Raw genomic sequence first — 12,243 nt, 5'->3', positions numbered from 1 at the left:
GTCATGCAGACAGACTGACACATGACTGTATCCTTCCAATTTGGAATCCCATGCAAGTGACCATATTGGACAGATCTGAAGTTTAGTGATCATGCAAAATATCTAAAACTTAACATATGTAACCAGCTTGTGGTCTGTGAGGTGAAGTTGTAAGTCTGAACCAATATTCATATGAATTTAACCCATCAATATGAATATTAGACTGTGGCTCAATTATGTCACTAGTTTCGAGAAAATAGACAGTCTGCATTTTGTTTGAGCCGGCAAAATGGATGCATCCACTTTAAGTGCACACAAGGGGTATTGATACACATTTGCTGTGTGTTTTATTTATTTTTTCCCCATATTACATGCAGGGAGAATGGGGGGGGGGCGGACAAATGCAAAAAAAACAGATAACCGATCACACTGCTACAGTCAAGATTGACTTCTCAACATGATGGACAGAAGAGAGTAGTGTGTCCTCCACCCTCTGTGTTCTACATTTACCAGAGATTTAAAAAAAAAAAAAAAAAATACCACAGGAGGGATCAAAACTGTCCACGTGCAATTATCCTAAGAGCATCCTGAATTCTGCAGAACTAGCATGTAGACTTCTGTTATACAGTTCTCCACAGTATCAATCTCTTAACATTTTAAGGGGCAGACTCAAAATCAAGCAATGTACAGTCAGAACCTCAAGTGGTTCTGAAATCTTCTCTCATTTTTGCTCACACATCTATAAGGGAGATTCAATTAAGAGCGAAGTGCCTCTTTTGTCTATTATACGTGCCGAATGCAGGGGGAGAAATTCAATTCCAGGCCCCGCTACGTTCATCACGCCTGTAAAATAGTTCTCAATTACACTCATTTTTGCTCACGCCTCTGCCAGGTGTACAGACAAGCAAGGCACTTTGCTCAGAATTTAATTTCCCCATGTGAGATGTAAGCATAAATAATCAAATAGTTTAACCAAGAACAACCTATGGAGAAATATACACCATAAAACAACACTGTAGTTTACATTAGTACAGTCCCACAGATGGAGAAAGCCTAATTCTCAGATTTTACAATTACTACATTATTATAACTGCAACAAATTATTAGGAAACAGTTACCCATACCAAAGCCAAATCGACACGTCTGACTACACCGTATATAATTGGTAGTAATAAATATTTAGTAAATGTGCTAACCTTTTTTTAACAGCAAGACGTGAATGAAATAAGTAGCATAAATGGTTTTAGGATGATGCCAACGGTGGACGTGATCACTAAAAATAATTCTGTATCGAAGCATAAATGACGCAACTGTTAACATGCGCAAACATCTGTATTATTCCCTTTACACCCTACTTAGAATGACATTTGCAATATTTAACCCAGACGAATATGTTTCGCTGTCATTGTAAAACGCACTGCACACGTACAGAGAAGCGTATGAACTCACCTCACCAATTAGATAAACAGTTTGAAAACCAACGATATCATGAATCTTATCTCTCGGTTATATGGTTTCCCATTGAAGTTAACACTCCATATTAGCAATACGTCCTGGTCGCACAATTCCCCGTAATCAGGAGGGGTGGGGATAAATTTGCCACCGACATGCTTTGCGGCGCACTGTTTGCTTTGCCTAAATGTAATACAGGTCTCATAGGATTATCAGATGACGAGTCGTTTGACACGTTTCATCTGTTTGTAACTTTTATAATAAAATTAATCATTTATATTATACTTCGTTAGTCCGCTATAATATTATTGAGAAAATTACATGGAGCTGTTCTAATTGGGTGAGGAAGCTCACTACCATTGCTTCCCACTGTATGCAACGAAAGGATGTCGCATACAATTCTATGGGGCATATTTAATAAAGCACGATAGTGCTTTTAACGGATAATTAAGGTCCCACAGTGTCCTCCGCAAATTTATTAAGGGGGCATCGCACCAGATATCATGGATATCTGCTGCTTTGCACTCCTCTTCGTTTTTGGGAGCAGTCACCATTCAACAGAATGGTGACTGCTCCTGGCCGCAATCTAACAAGTCCCGAAAAAACATTTTTTTCGGGAACTTGTCGTGTTAATGTACGCCAGCATGAGGAAATCTAATGCTGTCAGCTCTGCTCCGGAGAGCAGAGCTGGACAGCGCATGTGTGGAGGGATCACATGATCCCTCCCTGTCACTCACAGCCAGGGACGGACTGGCCATCTGGCACTTCTGGCATTTGCCAGAAGGGCCGATGGCTGTGTGGGCCGGTCCAGTACCCTGCGCAGCGGTCATGTGAGTATTTGTATACTCACATGTTCGCGGCGCCGCAGCCCCCCGCACTCACTTAAATTTTTTTATTTTTTTTCAAAGTCTTTTCTTTTTCTATTAGCAAAGGAGGGGGGCGGGCGGCTCCGGCGCCGCGATCATGTGAGTATACAAATACTCACATGATCGCGGCACTGGCGTCCACCCTCCCCCCCTCTTTTGTTTGCACTGAATGTCGGGTGTGACGTCATCACGTCACGCCCGTCATTCAGTGAGGAGCGGCGCCCGGAAGAAAGAAGAAAGGAGAGAAGACAGAAAAGAGAAGAAATACAGAGGTAAGTAAAAGAGAGTAGAAGCGAAGAGAGGCACACAGGAATACAGGGAGAAAGATCACACAGGAATACAGGGAGAAAAGCCACAGGGGAATAAAGGGAGAAAAGCCACAGGGGAATAAAGGGAGAAAAGCCACAGGGAAATACAGGGAGAAAAGCCACAGGGGAATAAAAGGAGAAAAGCCACAGGGGAATAAAGGGAGAAAAGCCACAGGGAAATACAGGGAGAAAAGCCACAGGGGAATAAAAGGAGAAAAGCCACAGGGGAATAAAGGGAGAAAAGCCACAGGGAGAAAAGCCACAGGGGAATAAAAGGAGAAAAGCCACAGGGGAATAAAAGGAGAAAAGCCACAGGGGAATAAAAGGAGAAAAGCCAAAGGTGAATAAAAGGAGAAAAGCCACAGGGGAATAAAGGGACAAAAGCCACAGGGGAATAAAGGGACAAAAGCCACAGGGGAATAAAGGGACAAAAGCCACAGGGGAATAAAGGGAGAAAAGCCACAGGGAAATACAGGGAGAAAAGCCACAAGGGAATAAAAGGAGAAAAGCCACAGGGGAATAAAGGGAGAAAAGCCACAGGGAGAAAAGCCACAGGGGAATAAAAGGAGAAAAGCCACAGGGGAATAAAAGGAGAAAAGCCACAGGGGAATAAAAGGAGAAAAGCCAAAGGTGAATAAAAGGAGAAAAGCCACAGGGGAATAAAGGGACAAAAGCCATAGGGGAATAAAGGGACAAAAGCCACAGGGGAATAAAGGGACAAAAGCCACAGGGGAGAAAAGGCACAGGTGAATAAAGGGAGAAAAGCCACAGGGGAAATAAGGGAGAAAAGCCACAGAGGAATGAAGAAAGGGGGGGGGGGTAAAAGGGACTGGGTGATGAAGAAAGGGGGGAGATAAAAGGCACAGGAGGATGAAGAGGGGCAAAAGCAGCATGGCAGAATGTGATGAAGGGGGTAAAAGTAGCATGGAGGGTGCAGTGTGATCATAAGGGGGCACAGTATGGTGGTGATGAAGGGGCTGTTTGCAGGGAGGGTAATATGTTTATTTATTAAATGTGAATACTATTATTTTGATGTTGGGGCTGTAGTGAGGCCTAATTTTAAAACGTGGGTGCTATATTGATTTAACAGCGGTGCTGCTTGGAGTTTTCTAAATTTCATGTACCCTTTTTTTTCCAAATAGGGCCCCCAATATTCCAGGATCCAGACAAGCAGCAACTGATCTAAAGACACCAGCAGCCACAAGTCAGGTAGGAGAGAGCAGGACAGTCTGCCAACTGTCCTGAATTTAGTGGGTGACTGTATCGCTTAGTCAGGATTTGGTATGACTGCAAGGTATGTCCTGCTTCACATTGTACTGCTTGTGAAGGCAGAACTGTGTGCACCTAACAGTAGTGCTCACGGTATTGCGTGTGTATTTGTTGAAAATGTGTCTAGTAACCATATTACATATAGGAGCCCCCCCTGTCTTAAGTGCCTAGGACCCCCCCCCCCTTTCCCCCCAAGCCTTAATCCAGCTCTGGTTAGTAGGAGGAATCTGATAGTTGCTCCCAGTCCCCGGACAGGACACAGCCTGCAGAGCAAGCCGAGGAGCTCTAACTCTCATGAGATTTATTAATCTTGTGAGACTCAGAGCTTCCCTGCTCACTCTACAGGAAGTTCTCATCCTGATGAGTGTCAGAAGCGTAGATAAGTACAGTGGACTAGGGTGTTGTAATGTGTTTCTGGGGTGGGGGTGGCGTGATGTGGGTGGGGAGGGCCTGATAAATGTAATGTTTTATTATAATGTATATATCAATGCCCCATGTCGACCACGCCTCCAACATAATGTGGCCACGCCCTTTGCGCCATCGCCGCTGCGCAGCGTCACCAACAGAGGTGGGCCTGTATGCTTCAAATGCCAGGGCTGATTTTTAGTCCCAGTCCGGCCCTGCTCACAGCTCTCTCTCTGCAACTATCGTTGCAGAGACAGAGAGGGGATCTGTGTGCGCATGTCCAGTTCTACTGGACATGCGCAATTGAAGAGTAAGGAGAAGACCCGAAGACAGCGCTTCCGAAGAGGCAGGTAAGTATGATTTTTTTTTTCACAGAAACAGCAGATTATCGGGACTGCTGTTTCTGTACTCCGGTTCTGATAAATTTGAGAAAAGAATCAATACTTATCCGTCCGATAAGGATTGATAACCATTTCTCTATTTCAACGTTAAATGATAAATGTGCCCCTAAGTTCTTAACTCTCCCCTGCCTGTGCTTTATCGTGGCTGGCATGATATATGTCAAAACCCAGTTGTGTTTCAGCTCCCTCTAATGGGCAGCTAGTTTCAAGATTTCAAATAAAATTATTTTATTAACACTTTGGTTGCATCCACGTTTATGTCTTCTGGGGGTATATGTATCAAGCTGCGATTTTTTTTAGCGATTTGAAATTGCACCAAATTGCTAGAGATCGCTGACAATTTTATGTGCAAAGTCACCATATGTACTAACCTGCGATTTTGACATTCCAAAAGCCAATCTGGCAATTTGTGTAAATTTTAAAACGCCTATGCGGCCCGTGTTTTAGTCAAACTCGCCAAAGATTAAACAGAAATAAAAAATTCTGTTAGAGCTATCTGGCCGATGTTAATATAACAGGAGGCACAATACAAGTTTCACTTAATCATGGTTGTGGCAACAGGTACATGAGCACAAGGGCATGCTGCCACTTGTAGTGCCACAAATATGTACTTTAAATGGTGTCCCCATCTGGAAATATTAAGTGTTGCCACACCAGAAAAACAATTATTGCCCCACAGGTAGTGAAATAGTAAGCCCATACTTACCGACTTTCTTCAGCTCTCTTCCGGGAGCCAGCCAGTGGAGGTGGGCGTAAAGGGAGCGGGGCGGCCAAAATCGCGTCATTTCGGCCCCGCCCCCTGTGACAACATGACGCAATCGCGTCATTTGACAGCGGTGGGCGGGGCACTTCCTAGTGAAGTGGGCAGAATTCGGGAGACTCGCAAAATGCGGGAGTCTCCCAGACATTCCAGGAGAGTTGGCAAGTATGAGTAAGCCACTGTGATATAAAAAAATAAAAAAATCCCATACATATAATCATTAAAGAAAATATAGCCCACTAATTTATTCTTAAAACAATTTGGTCCCCGTAAGAAAATTAATAATAAATTTTGCCCCTCTAAGCCAGAAACCATGATTAAGATAAACTTGTATTGTGCCTACTGTTATATCAACATTGACTAGCAGTGTAACCATGGCCTGATTAAGGGGGGGGGGGGCACATGCCCCGGGCTCCCCTCTCTCCGAGAACCCCCGGCCGCCCGCATGACCTTACCTGCTGTCAGTTGCTGTCTGACAGCAACTGATTATTTTATGATTATTTTATCAGTTATGTTTCAATAAATATACATTGAACATTAATATTAGACTGGTAGAGCCAATGCCAGAGTGGCAGATTCTATTTTATTATTCATTAGTAAAGCAATTACTGAAGCCATCCACTTATATTACAGTTTGAATAAAATTGTAGTACATATGTATATATATACATATATATATATATATATATATATATATATATATACATACACATATTTATGGTATCTAATTGAAGCTTTAATATAAGTGGTAGGCTTCAATTACTTTAATAATGATTAATAAAATAGAGGGTCCTGCATGATATAGATTATATATATATATATATATATATATATATATATATATATACACACACACATATACATGCACATATATACATAGCTACACACACATATATATATATCTACTATATAAATGCCTAGTGGCGTGTGTGGGGAAAAAAAACCAAGCTGCAGCGCCACCTGCTGGGCAGAGTTATACACTGACCTATATATTTCTTGAAGGAGAAGTGACAGTTGGGAGTGGTTGGTGGTTGCCGGGGGTGACAGTGGGGAGTTTTTAACACCTTAAGTAGCTTGATGAAGGATGTGGCGATGAAGATGAAGGATGAGGTGATGGAGAAAAATGATGAGGTGGTGACATGTGGACAAAACCATGTTAAAAAGGGTGCATGCGTCGGGAAGTAACGCTCTTCCCCTGAGGAGGCCTGGGCTAGGCCCAAATACATGACAAGAACCTTTTTAACACCTTAAGTAGCTTGATTTGACTAGAATGCATGAGTATCATGCACGGGTTAACTTGTGTATATATATATATATATATATATATGTGTATATATATATATATATATATATATATATATATATACATATATAGTCAAAATTGGTGGTAATGTGCGGTATCATTGCTAGATTTAATGGGGCATATTTAACAAATAATGATAGTGCACTATCGAACACTTACCGTTAAAAACACGTCTCTCTGTGTGTCCCGCATATTTAAGAAGGGTGCATCGCAGCAGATATCGTGGATATCTACTGCTTTGCATTCCTTTTCGTTTTTGAGAGCAGTCACCATTCTACAGTATGGTGACTGCTCCCGGCCACAATCTAACAAGTTCCAGAATTGGAGCTGGCGTACATTATCATAAATTAAAAATTTGAGTGCTGTCAGCTCTGCTCCGAAGAGCAGAGCTAGACAGCGTATGTGTGGAGGGATCCCTCACTGTCACTCACCACTCGCTCTCTGCGTAGTTGCAGAGACAGAGTGGAGATCTTTCTTCGAACTGCACATGCGCAATTGATGTATGAAGAGGAGCGAAGAAGACCTGGAGGATATCCGGAGACAGCGCATTCAGAAGAGGCATGGTAAGTATGGTTTTTTTTATCACAGAAACAGCAGTTTATCGGAACTGCTGTTTCTGTGTTCCGTTTTCAAAAATTTGAGAAATAGTTCAATCCTTATCAATGCGATAAGGATTGAAAACTATTTTTCACTTTATGAGAAGATTGATAAATGTGCCCCAATGTGCATTATCAATGGTATTTTTAATTTGCGGTATCATTGCTAGTTTTAATGTGCATTATCAATGCAATTTTTAATGTGTGTTATCAATGATAGTTTTAATGTACGGTATCAATGCTAGTTCCTGTAGATTGTAAGCTTACCTCTCTGTCTCTATGTATTACCCAGTATTGTCTTATCAATGTTTGTTCCCAATTGTAAAGCGCTATGGAATTTGCTGGCGCTATATAAAAAAATGTTAATGATGATGATAGTTTTAATGAGCGGTTTCAATGCTAATTTTAATGTGTGGTGTCAATACCCATTTTAATGTGGGCTTTTGATGATTGTTTTAATGTACAGTATTTTAGTTTGTGGAAGCAATGATTTGTCTTATGCAGACAACCTAGGTGAGCCCCTCTGGGAGAGCTGTAAGTGTCATACTGTGGGCTGTAGGTGATTTAATGCAGGATGTGTCAATGCTTATAGCCTTATACCCAATGGGGTTATTTTACATGCGTTTTATACAGAGGTGCTTGTACAATTTACAAGTACCTGTACTAATATTAATATATACATTACATCCAGACATCATACCTTCACATCTTTGTGGACCTAACCAGCTTTCCAGAAGGAGATCACTGGATTGGAGTAGAGACAGGCAGCTGTAAGTAGTTGTAACATATATATATATATATATATATATATATATATATATATATATATATATATATATATTGTAGTATAATCAGGGGAACAGGTATCATCTCCTGGGTGAACAGCAGCAGTAAGACACACAAGACCAGAAGTTTCGGGATAACAGCCACAGCCAGTTTATTCACCAGCTTATAAACAGAAACAAAACACAAATAAAATCCTAGCCGTCTGGCTTCTAGCTAATACAGTTATGGAGGCCCTCGCTCATTTGTAGGACCAGGAGCGGGCTGGCCCAGTTGGCAGGGGGGCATGTGTCCCCCGGGCCGGTCAAAAAAAGTTTGTTTTGGGCCGGCCCCCCCTCCCGCTCAGTGATAGGCCAAGCATTCTGCCTATCACTGAGAATTCCTCTGTCACATGGGACACGCACCGTGTGATTTGTGCTGTCCCATGTCGGAAGAATGAGAAGTGCAGAGCGCGCGGCACAGATGGAGAAAGGTAAGTGCGGTGGAGGGGTATATTAATAGTGTGTGTGAGGGGCAATATACTGTGTGTGTGTGAGAGGGGCATATATACTATGTGTGCGTGTGAGAGGGGCATATATACTGTGTGTGTGTGAGAGGGGCATATATACTGTGTGTGTGTGTGTGTGAGAGGGGCATATATACTATGTGTGTGTGGCAATATACTGTGTGTGTGTGTGTGTGTGTGAAGGGTATATATACTGTGTGTGTGTGTGGGGCATATATACTGTGTGTGAGTGAGGGGCCAGTGTAGTGTGTGTGAGTGAGGGGCCAGTGTAGTGTGTGTGTGGGGAGTGTATTGTGTGTGTGTGTGTATTGCTATTTTATTGGTGTTGATGGTGGGGCAATTTAATTTAATAGTGGGGCCTAGTGTGTGTGATAGGGGCATATATACTGTGTGTGTGAGGGGCATATATACTGTGTGTGTGTGTGTGTGTGAGGGGCATATATACTGTGTGTTTGAGAGGGGCATATATACTGTGTGTGTGAGTGAGGGGCCAGTGTAGTGTGTGTGTATTGCTATTTTATTTGTGTTGATGGTGGGGCAATTTAATTTAATAGTGGGGCCTATGAAGTTAAGATGGTGTGATTGGACCTTTAATTTATTGCTGGAGTGGTTTGTGATCTATTACTTGAATGTAGCGCTGTTTGGGGGAAATGAGGTCTATTTATTTCAAGTGATTATGAATTATTTAATGCCTGGGATGGTTGTGGGAAATGGTTATATTTATTAAAACGTAAATGCTATTTAATTTATTGCTGGGGCTGTTTGGAGATCGGGAAATCGGTTTATTTATTAAATGGGAATACTATTAAATTTAATGTCAGCGTTAGCTGAAGGGAAATAGGTCTATTTATCAAATGTAAATACTATTATTCGTTAGAGTTTTCTAAATTTCATATACCCATTTTTTTCTCCAAATAGGGCCTCCATTATTCCAGGATCCAGACAAGCAGCAAATGAGCTAAAGAAAATTGCAGCCACAAGTGGTGACAGTGACAAGAACAGGTAGGAGAGAGCAGGACAGTCTGCCAACTGTCCTGAATCTAGTGGGGCAGTCCTAAATTTGGGTGACTGTTTCGCTTAGGACAGTTGGGAGGTATGTCCCGCTTCACCATGTACTACTCGTGAAGGCAGAACTGTGTACACCTAACAGTAGTGCACACAGTATTGCCTGTGTATTGGCTATCTTCTGTAGCCTGTTAGTTTCCTGCTGAGCTGCAATAGCTGCCTGCTGTACCCTGGTAGCTTCCTGCTGAGCTGCAGTAATTACCTTGTTAGTTTCCTGCTGAGCTGCAATATCTGCCTGCTGTACTCTGGTAGCTTCCTGCTGAACTGCAGTAATTACCCTGGTAGCTTCCTGCTGAGCTGCAGTAATTACCCTGTTAGTTTCTTGCAGAGCTAGAGAAGATTGTACCAATGCTTCTAGGCCTAGGTTTTGTTGCCTCAGGGACTCCTCAACTTTTAACTGTTGTTGATTTATGGCGAATTGCTGAGCTATAGCAGCTTGTAGAAAATCTTTAAGCATGTCCTCCTTTTCAGGGCACTGCATCACAGCCTTTTCCCAGAGTTCACACAAATGTGCATCTAGCCCTTTATCAGACATAACTGCAGCATCTTGTAACTGTGGTTGCCTAATGGCTGTCTGCTGAGCCGTAACAGTTTGTAGTAAGTCTTTATCAGAAACATCCTCCTCTTTTAACCTAGTACTATGATGAGGGTCATAAACTACCGCCACACAACGGTGCTCCAAATTCTGATTTTTGTCTCTCTCCATATTGACACTTTGACACACCTGTATGCGCTCTTTTTGGGTTGAGACAGTAGGCTTCTGCTTTTTCTTGCCTATCATAGCTTGAGAAGCAGCCAATTTTATCTTATACGAACAAAGCATTTTCTTTATAGAAGGAACACCTCACTTGACTTAAGAGGTGTGGTACTACAACACCCAGCATATATCACAAACCTTTCTTTTCTTCTCCATTAACTTCTGCTCAATGGTTTTGCAAACACATTTGCACACTTCTGTTGTTTCAACACAGAAAACATCTTCTTTACACTGACAAAGATTCTCAAAAAACTTTTCTCTTTAAAGTCTCTTGTTTATGCACAGAAACCTGCCACACCAACTTGTGTTTTGCAGATATAACTTCAGCACATACGTGGGTTTTCTTCCCAGTCTTAATGAACACACATGCTTTCCATCAATTTAATAAAACTCAGTCTTTGCATTGCAGAAAACATTTTAGTATGTGCCAATAAGGTGCTCATTTTTCTGAGACTTCTTGCTGCTCTTTGTGTAAGCCCCTTGGGCATTGAGATAAACCACATCAACTATAATGCAATGGTTTCACTAATCCATCTTTGTAAACATGGAGAATGGCTTCACAAACAAATTTGTATTGACTCTGCCTTAGAGCAATTAACAGACACAGTCCATGAAACACTTGATTTCTTTGCCTCTCACCGGTCTTTGCATACACTTCTGTTTTTCCAACACAAAAAGGCAGTTTTCACTTACAACATTTAACTCTTCTCAATTCTTCATATATGCAGCAAATCTGTTTGAACAGTATTTCCCAGTAGGATTTATTACTCACATCTAAGTGGTTCTCTTTTTCCCACTGTTGCTGTGCATAAACATTCCAATTTTTAGCTGCTTTTCTCCACATGGCAAGACATGCATATATTTCTCAACGGTGTCTGTCCCCTTTAAACTTTCCAAGCACACACACAGAGCTGGTTTCTCCAAGACTGCTGCTATATTTGATCTGCGCAGATCTTTGCAAGCCAATTCTCCACCATATGTAGTATAACCAGGGGAACAGGTATCATCTCCTGGGAGAACAGCAGCAGTAAGACACACAAGTCCAGAAGTTTCGAGATAACAGCCACAGCCAGTTTATTCACCAGCTTATAAACAGAAACAAAACACAAATAAAATCCTAGCCGTCTGGCTTCTAGCTAATACAGTTATGGAGGCCCTCGCTCATGTGTAGGACCAGGGGCGGGCTGGCCCGGTGGGCAGGGGGGCATGTGTCCCCCAGGCCGGTCAAAAAAAGTTTGCAATAGCTGCCTGCTGAGCTGCAGTTATTACCCTGTTAATTTCTTGCTGAGCCAGAGAAGATTGTACCAAAGCTTCTAGGCTTAGGTTTTGTTGCCTCAGGGACTCCTCAACTTTTAACTGTTGTTGATTTATGGCAGATTGCTGGGCTATAGCAGCTTGTAGAAAATCTTTAAGCATGTCCTCCTTTTCAGGGCACTGCATCACAACCTTTTCCCAGAGTTCACACAAATGTGCATCTAGCCCTTTATCAGACATAGCTGCAGCATCTTTAACAAGTGCAGCCATAAGCGAAACGTCCCTAAACGAAGATGATAGGGACAACAAATGGTACCAGCAGCTTAAGGGTTAACCCCTCTCCAGTTTCCAGCCTAGTGGATGGGGGTGGGTGTCCAATGGGATGGGGGTGGGTGTTGGCTCCCTGGAGAGGACATAAGCCGGGTCCAGGCATGCTCATTCCTTCTTACCCGGCTGGAAATCAACAGGACAACATCACTGGACAGGCTCAGTAGCATCACAGTATCAAATTATATACTGTTTTTTGCCTTTTCCCTGCAT

At 42.2% G+C, this 12,243-nt stretch overlaps 1 protein-coding gene across 2 annotated transcripts in view; it reads right to left on the bottom strand.

The window, feature by feature from the left end:
* Positions 1–1,551, bottom strand: part of LOC142107682 (uncharacterized protein ZSWIM9-like) — a 49,186-nt gene extending 47,635 nt beyond the window's left edge. For both annotated transcript variants that reach the window (XM_075191254.1, XM_075191255.1), the window contains exon 1: positions 1,429–1,551. The gene's annotated coding sequence lies outside the window, so the exon portion shown is untranslated. The remainder of the gene's footprint in view (positions 1–1,428) is intronic.
* Positions 1,552–12,243: the final 10,692 nt, after the last annotated feature.

This window comes from Mixophyes fleayi, chromosome 11 (assembly GCF_038048845.1).
Source record: "Mixophyes fleayi isolate aMixFle1 chromosome 11, aMixFle1.hap1, whole genome shotgun sequence".
NCBI lineage: Eukaryota > Metazoa > Chordata > Amphibia > Anura > Limnodynastidae > Mixophyes > Mixophyes fleayi.
Note: the sequence above shows the minus strand (reverse complement) of the source record. Positions and strands in the feature narration are given on the sequence as shown.